We start from the raw sequence: 9,061 nt of genomic DNA on the forward strand, positions 1-9,061 counted from the left end.
AGACAACACAGGGAGAGCAGAGACAGACAATACAGGGAGAGCATTCATGATCACAGAGGGTGTGGCAGGGCAGGACGAGGATTCATAGACGGTGTTTTTAGCCGTGACAGGACAGGGCGAGGGTACACAGACGGCCTCTTTAGCCGTGACAGGACAGGGCGAGAGCTCACAGACGGCCTCTTTAGCCGTGACAGGACAGGGCGAGAGCTCACAGACGGCCTCCTTGGGGCGCTCCGGAGGAGCGGGCACTCGAGGGTGCTCCGGAGGAGCGGGCACTCGAGGGCGCTCTTGCAGCGCGGACACTTGAGGGCGCTCTTGCAGCGCGGACACTTGAGGGCGCTCTTGCAGCGCGGACACTTGAGGCTCGGGAACGGCACTCCTGGCCGTGACTTGAGAACTGGATTCTCGGGATTCGGGATCGGCACTCCTGGCCGTAGTTTGAGAACTGGATTCTCGGGACTCGGGATCGGCACTCCTGGCCGTGACATGGTAAACAGGGAGTTCGGGAATGGCCTCCGTGGCCATAACAGGGCAGACAGTGAGTTCAGGAACGGGTGCCACCACTTCGGGAGGTTCTGCAGCGAAAGCCGCCACCTCTGGAGGCACTGGAGCAGACTCGTGGACAGGAGAGGCCTCAGGAGCACAGTGTGCAGCCCACACACTCAAAATGGCAACCGCCATAACGGGAAGCACTGAGGTCAGGGGAACAGTCTCTGTAACAGCCAGGGTTGAGGCCCTGGGAATGCCAGCTACTCGCACTGACATCAGTGGTGGGTCCATCACACTGGATATCAGCACTCGAAGGACTGAACTTGAATCTGTGGTAACAGCCTCTGGCAGTTCGGCGGAGGCGTGAAGAGACTCTGGCTGAGGAGCTGAGGCGTGACGTGACTCTGGCTGGAGCACTGAGACATGGTGTGACTCTGGCTTGGCAGGCATGACGTGAGCAGACTCTGGCTTGGCTGGCTTGATGTGAGCAGACTCTGGCTTGACGTGAGCAGACTCTGGCTTGACGTGAGCAGACTCTGGCTTGACGTGAGCAGACTCTGGCTTGACGTGAGCAGACTCTGGCTTGACAGCGGAGACGTGAAGGGGTGCTGTTGCTGCCGCCATTTTGTGAGTGAGTGCGGTGTCGCGTTCCTCCGCGACACCCACAGTGAAAGAAGAGCCCACACACAGCAAAGCATAGTTCATAAATTGACTGAGAGATGAACGGGGACCCTCGCGGATTAACTGAGACTTGAGCGGCTGATTAATGCCCTCACAAAAAAAATCTATAAGTGCATAGTCCGGCAGATCAGAAAAATAGGCGAGGTCTAAGTACTCCTGTACATAAACCTCGAGCGGTCGCGAGCCCTGCTTGAGAGTTAATAGCATCCATGCAGAATCCATACCTGGCCAATGTCCTCTTGAAAAGCCGCTGGATCCTTGTGTGGCCGAGTATTCTGTTACGGGGCTGACGAGACGTGAGACGTGCGGATCCATATGCAAAGCTTTATTACAAAACATGGTCAGAAAACAGGCAGGGTTAGACAGGGGCAAACAGGTATGGCAAGGGCAAGACACAGCAATCCGTGGAGCAAGCGTGGGTCTACGATCGGCGAACAGTATCCAAAGGGGCAAGGCAGAGAGATAATCCAGAGATGAGAGCAATAATCCAAACGGGGAGCGAACAGAGTCCAAACGGCAGAGGCGAAGGGTAAATCCAGGAAACACGGGCAAGGCAAGGCAAGGCAAGGCAAGGCAAGTTTATTTATATAGCACATTTCATACACAGTGGTAATTCAAAGTGCTTTTACATAAAAGAAAGTGAAATAGACATTAAAATCAATAAAAACATGGAAATAAAAATAATAAAAACAAGGAATTTTAAAATGATATAGAAAATGATTTAAAATAAATTTAAAGAAAATGATTAAACCTAAAATTTATTGCAGTCAGTTCGGACATATAGCACAGTGCTCATTCAACAAATGCACAGTTAAACAGATGAGTTTTGAGTCTTGATTTAAATGTGGCTAATGTTTTAGCACATCTGATCTCTTCTGGAAGCTGGTTCCAACTGTGGGCGGCATAATAGCTAAAAGCAGACTCCCCTTGTTTTGTGTGAACCCTTGGTATTTCTAACTGACTCGATCCTAATGATCTGAGTGGTCTGTTCGGTTTATATTCAGTGAGCATATCAGCAATATATTTGGTCCTAGGCCATTGAGTGACTTATAAACGAGTAAAAGTACTTTAAAATCAATCCTAAATGTAACTGGAAGCCAGTGTAAGGACCTGAGGACTGGTGTGATATGCTCAGATTTTCTGGTTCTAGTCAGAATCCTGGCAGCAGCGTTCTGGATGAGCTGCAGCTGTCTAATGGTCTTCTTGGGAAGGCCGGTGAGGAGACCATTACAGTAATCCACCCTGCTGGTGATAAAGGCATGAACAAGTTTCTCCAAGTCTTGATTGGAAACAAAACATCTAATTCTTGCAATATTTTTGAGATGATAGTATGCTGATTTAGTTACTGCTTTGACATGACTACTGAAACTAAGGTCTGTCTCTAGAATCACCCCAAGATTTCTGACTTGATTTTTAGTTGTTTGACCCCTAGAGTCAAGGTATGCATTCACCTTGAGAACTTCATCTTTGTTTCCAAATGCAATGATTTCAGTTTTCTCCTTGTTTAACTGAAGAAAGGGCAGGGTCAGACACGGCAGGAAAACAAGGCAAGACTAAGGCTAAGACAATGGCTCTGTAAAGTGCTATCGCTAGGTGAGTGATAAATGCAAAACAATACTCGGCCCTGATGCTGAGGAAGTCCATGGCTTAAATAGTGTGTGTGATAGGGTGATCAGTGACAGCTGTGTGTATCGTCAGTGCAATGTATTGTGGGAACTGTAGTCCAGTGTGCTGTGTGGTGTACGAGTCCATGTGGTGAGTGAGTGACATCTGGTGGCGAGTTAACGGAAGAGCATGGCCAGGATTCGTGACAATAATACATCACTACATAATAAACCTAAATTTAACATTTGCACTTTAGTTCATAACTCTGGACCCGGCTAATAAGCTGCAGTGGGAATGACTGATGGTTATGAAATGTAGCATATGTACATAATTAAATTAAATTCAAGTTTATTTGTATAGCGCTTTTTACGATACAATCGTTGCAAAGCAGCTCTACAGGAATTTAAGTTTCCACAATATATTTATATATTGCAGAACCTTAATATATTTAACTTATGGCAAAATTTGGTAATTCTGTATGTTGTCTGAGCATTGGCATTCTCTGAGGTCCTCTGAGGGGTTGGCATCATCTTTTCTCAGGTGTTCGGTCATCTCAGATCATTTAAGGGTTAGATCCAGACTGAAGCTTCTGTAATTCCTAGTTACCATGGGATGTTAATCAACAGAGAAACAAATAGAGACATAATTAGCGTAGCTGCTGTTCCATCTAAGCAAAAAAGATTTGTTCAACCCAAGCTAAAGAATAATAATAATGTAAATTTTATCAGATATAACTGCACAAGATTATAAGATGCATTATGTGAATGCTTGGCTAAAGAGATGTGTCTTTAATCTAGATGTAAACAGAGAGAGTGTGTCTGAACCCCGAACGTTATCAGGAAGTCTATTCCAGAGTTTGGGAGCCAAATGTGAAAAAGCTCTACCTCCTTTAGTGGACTTTGCTTTGCTAGGTACTACCAAAAGTCCAGAGTTTTGCGACCTTAGGGAGCGGGTTGGATTGTAGCGTGGTAGAAGACAAGTTAGGTATGCAGGAGCTAAACCATTTAGGGCCTTATAGGCAAGTAATAATATTTTGTAAATGATACAGAACTGAATAGGTAGCCAGTGCAGAGACTGTAAAATTGGGGTAATATGATCATATTTTCTTGACCTGGTAAGAACTCTAGCCGCTGCATTTTGGACTATCTGTAGCTTGTTTATTGAAGATGCAGGACAACCAGCTAGCAGTGCATTACAATAGTCCAGTCTAGAGGTCATGAATGCATGAACTAGCGTTTCTGCATCAGAAACAGGTAGCATGTTTCGAAGCTTGGCAATGTTTCTAAGATGGAAGAATGCTGTTTTTGTAACATGGGAAATATGATTTTCACAGGACAAGTTGCTGTCAAATATAACACCCAGATTTTTGACTTTAGAGGACGTAACAGTACATCCGTCTAGTTGCAAATTATAATCCAAGAGATTCTGTGTACGGTTTTTTGGTCCAATAAGTAATATCTCTGTCTTATCTGAATTTAATAGGAGGAAATTATTGGTCATCCAATCTTTTACATTTTTTTACACAATCTATTATCTTAGATAGTTTAGAAGTTTAATCTGGTCTTGTTGAGATATACAGTTGAGTATCATCAGCATAACAATGAAAACTAATCCCGTATTTTCTAATAATATTACCAAGAGGCAACATGTATATTGAAAATAGCAGAGGACCTAGGACAGATCCTTGTGGTACTCCATACTTTACTGGTGATAATTGTGATGACTCTCCATTTAAATGAACAAAGTGGTAGCGATTGGACAGGTAGGATCTAAACCATCTTAAAGCCTGCCCTTGAATACCAGTATAGTTTTGTAATCAATCTATGAGTATGTCATGGTCTATAGTGTCGAACGCAGCACTAAGATCAAGTAATACTAGCAATGAGATGCAGCCTTGGTCTGAAGCAAGAAGTAAGTCATTTGTAATTTTAACAAGTGCAGTTTCTGTACTATGGCGAGGCCTGAAACCTGACTGAAATTCTTCATAGAGATAATTTTTTTGGCAAGAACGAGCACAATTGAGCAGACACAACTTTTTCTAAAATTTTAGACATAAACGGAAGATTTGAAATGGGTCTGTAATTTGCCAGTTCATTAGAATCTAGTTGTGGTTTCTTAATAAGAGGCTTAATAACCGCCAGCTTGAATGGTTTTGGGACGTGACCTAAAGATAACGATGAGTTAATAATATTGAGAAGCGGTTCTTCTGCTACAGGTAACAACTCTTTCAGTAGTTTAGTGGGTACAGGATCTAATAAACACGTTGTTGGTTTAGATGCACTGATAAGTTTATTTAGCTCTTCCTGTCCTATAGTTGTAAAGTACTGCAGTTTTTCTTTGGGTGCGATGAATGAAGCTGAAATACTAGACGCAGTAGAATCTACATTTGTTATTGTATTTCTGATGTTATCTATTTTATCAGTAAAGAAATTCATAAAGTCATTCCTATTAAACTGTGAGGGAATATTTAGATCGGGTGGTGTCTGTTTATTTGTTAATCTAGCCACTGTGCTAAATAAGAACCTTGGATTGTTTTGGTTATTATCTATGAGTTTGTGGATATGCTCTGCCCTGGCAGCTTTTAGAGCCTGTCTATAGCTGGACATACTTTTTTTCCACGCAATTCTAAAAACTTCTAAGTTAGTTTTTCTCCATTTGTGCTTGAGCATTAGATTTAATCTGTAATCTTGAGATTACGAGTTTCTTTCTTGAGAGAATGGTTATAACTGTTGTACCATTGCGCAGTACATTTTTCCCTAACCTTTTTCAATTTGAGGGGGGCAACAGCTTCTAATGTATTAGAGAAGACAGTGCCCATGTTGCTAGTCATTTCGTCTAGTTCATGTGTATTTATGGGTACACGGAGCAGTTGAGATAAATCAGGCAGGTTATTTGTGAATCTGTCTTTGGTGGCTGGAACAATAGTTCTGCCCGGACGATAACGCGGAGCCATATAATTAATATCAGTAATACGCAGTGTAGGATATCAGAGATTGAATCAGAAAATTTCAAGATGCATCAGAACACTGAAACCTGAGGAGCTGGAATGCAGAGAGGCCTTAAGGAACAGGACGTCATAAATCTAGTTTGGAGCAAGCAACTCCTAACCAGCGAGCCTCTTTCACCAAACAACTTGCAACACTGAGACAAACGAACACTTATTGATAATTCCAATTCAAGAAGGAGACTTTCAAATTTGTTGCAAATAATCAAGACTGATTGTCAAAGAGATGGCCATCACGTGTTCCACGATTGTATTCACAAGCTACAGACTCTCTCTTGGGCGTGTCTCCACATAGAAGACAGTCCAACCAACATTCCTTTGTCTAAAGAACATGCCTTCGTTCTCCTTAGAACTATATACAAAGACTTTCTTTTTCATATGCACATAAAATCATCCTAAAGGACATTTTTATGCAGAACCTCATTTTTATGTTGTACCCACATATCATGTTTTAATCAAATAATATGTATGTCTTTTTAATCATTATTGAATAGCTCGAGCCTTAAAGATAAATATTGCATATTTAGTATGTATGAGCTTGAAAATCCATGCTTTAAGTGTTTCTTCCAATCAATTCTTTGTCCAATGCATCAGTCTTGTTATTATGAAATCATGTTCAAAAAGGTGCACTTTGCCAGAGCCTGTAAAAATCGGACCATGTGACTGATAACAAGCTGATTTATGATGTAAAGAACACCCCTAGCTAAGATAATAGCCTATCTAATTGGTCAAGACATCCAGATGGGACGGTCTGAAAGCTGAGTTTAAAACTCTTGTCCGCTTTCTCCTCCCTCTCTCTTTTGTACTCTCTTCTGTGACACTCTTTTGTTCTCTCTCTATCTCTCATCCCTCTCACCGAGTTCTGCTCTTTGAGCGTGCTCTGGCCCACGTGCCATAATGAGAAGGAAAACAACTTAGTCTCGTCACACCCTTTTATTTTTATTCTTTTACTTTAGTTTCTTTTCTTTTAGAGAAGAAAAGAAACTAACATTAACACTTTTGGAGTTTCGTGTGTTAATGTAAGTTTGATACAAAGTCCAGCTTCGACTGCACTCCTTCAAACGTCCAGCAAGCCAACGCCCAAAGACGTCACTTCAAAGACTACTGAACTTCCAGCCAATCAGACACTTCGGGAAACCCCCCTGTCTGCAACGAGGACACAACCCGTTACACAGGCAAAGCAAGCAACACACCTCCAGATTCTAACAGGTTCTAATTGGTGTATTTAATATAATTTTAGCCTCATTGAGAAACTCAAAGCGAGGGTTAAATAAGTGATTGATGGTTGTTCAGGTCTATGCAATAGCACATATTGCTGTGAACTTGGGATTTCACATTTCCATTCTCTTAAACTCATCTTTTCCTCACTTTCTCTCTTTCTGCAACGTATGAATGTGTGAATGCTTGTGTTCATGTGTTAGATTAGTTTATGTCTTAGGTTTATATAAATAAAATCTTATTTACATTGAAAAGAAAAGTATCTTGTGTTTTCTGCTCACAAGTTAATGCCTTAATCTGTCGATTTCGTTACTGTGCTATTTAATAGTGTTTTCACTATATTTGGGATTTTAATCGATTAACACTTATTCTGTTCAAATCCCTATAAAATCATAAATGATTCCCTTTGAGCTAAATTAAACTATTTCTTTAAATTACGTATTAATATTTTATGTAATACACTTACAGCAGCATGCACGATACAAGGAAATGATCAGTAACATCATCACTTTGAGGTACGATATCTATATCGGTAAGATCAATTCCATGCAATATAATTAAATCTAGCGTATGATTAAAACGATGAGTGGGCCCGGTGATGTTTTGCTTGACTCCAATAAAGTTTATTAGGTCAGTAAACGCAAGTGAATGTTAAAATCTCAGACAATTAGCACTTTATCAACATTAAGTAATAGATCTGAGAGGAAATCTGCAAATTATTTTAGGAAATCTGTATATAGCCCTGGCGGTCTATACACAGTAGCCAGAGCAAGAGATAGGAGAGATTTCTTTTGCATATCTAACAGTGTAACATTAAGCAGAAGTATTTCGAATGAGTTAAACCTCCTGTATCCAGTTTTCTGAGTAACATTGAGAATATCACTATATATTGTTGCCACGACCAGTCTGACGGGGCTCATGTTTATAACAGTAGCTCGGTGGAGTAGACTCATTTAGACCAAAATGTTCATTTGGTTTAAGCCAGGTTTCAGTCAGGCAGAGTACATCAAAATTATTATCTGTGATCATTTCATTTACAATAACTGCTTTGGGTGCGAGTGATCTAATATTTAGGAGCCCAAGCTTTAAAAATAGTTTTTGTTCATTTATTTTGCGTTTTTCTGGTTTAATCACGATCAGATTTTTTCTAGATCCTGCATTAAATTTATATTTTGACCTCGCTATTCGGGGAACAGACACAGTCTGTATAGATTGGACAACGCAAGTACTTCTAGCATTTAAGTGGGTAGAACAAAAGTCATCATAGCAGTTATATGAGAATTGGCTTGCTAGTCAGATGGAGCGTAGCGTCCTGGAGATGTTGTCCGACAGGAGTTCCGCTCCGACTCTGCTGGGGTGCAGGCCATCAGGTAACTACATGAAGCAGAGTACTATATTTGGTAAGAACTTTCCACAAGTCACTGCTATAATAAGCTAGATAACATTTTCTGAAATTGTGATGGCTACAATAAAAAAATAACCTTTTATCTGAATCCTTCAGTGTCTTCAAATCACATGTCCACATGCTCATTCACATCAGCACAAAATGTTTTACATCCCTTTGAGCTCTTTGAAGGGAAAAAAAAAAAACTTTTTAGCAGTTTTCTGATTTGAGCCACTATATTTTGGGGTGTGGTTTGTAATGACTAAGTGACCCTTCGCAGGAAGTTTAATTGACAGGTGATCTGACCAATCATAACACAGAATCTGCCATTTTTGTATGAAAACCAAACCAGACAGGAGAGTGGATAATGTCAGTGGTGTTTGAAACAAGATACCTTCTGAAGCGCACTCATGTTTATGAAGTAAGTAGTAAAGTGGAAGAGATGATCGGTTCACGTGCCGCTTGAACTGAGGTGCTACAGCAATTTGTCAGTTTCAGTGACCGATTCAACCCCTCCATCGTGTTTGTTTGGGGGGGTGATACACAGTCGTGAGTCTTTGTTTTGTCCCCAGGGTGGTGACTGCAACATCTGCTAAATTCTTCCCATAACTGGATCATTGAGTTGCATTTGCCTGGGGTTATTACTTGCCCCTGGCCTATGAACAACGTCAAAGTCAAAG

This window comes from Barbus barbus (genome assembly GCF_936440315.1).
Source record: "Barbus barbus genome assembly, chromosome: 18".
Lineage (NCBI taxonomy): Eukaryota > Metazoa > Chordata > Actinopteri > Cypriniformes > Cyprinidae > Barbus > Barbus barbus.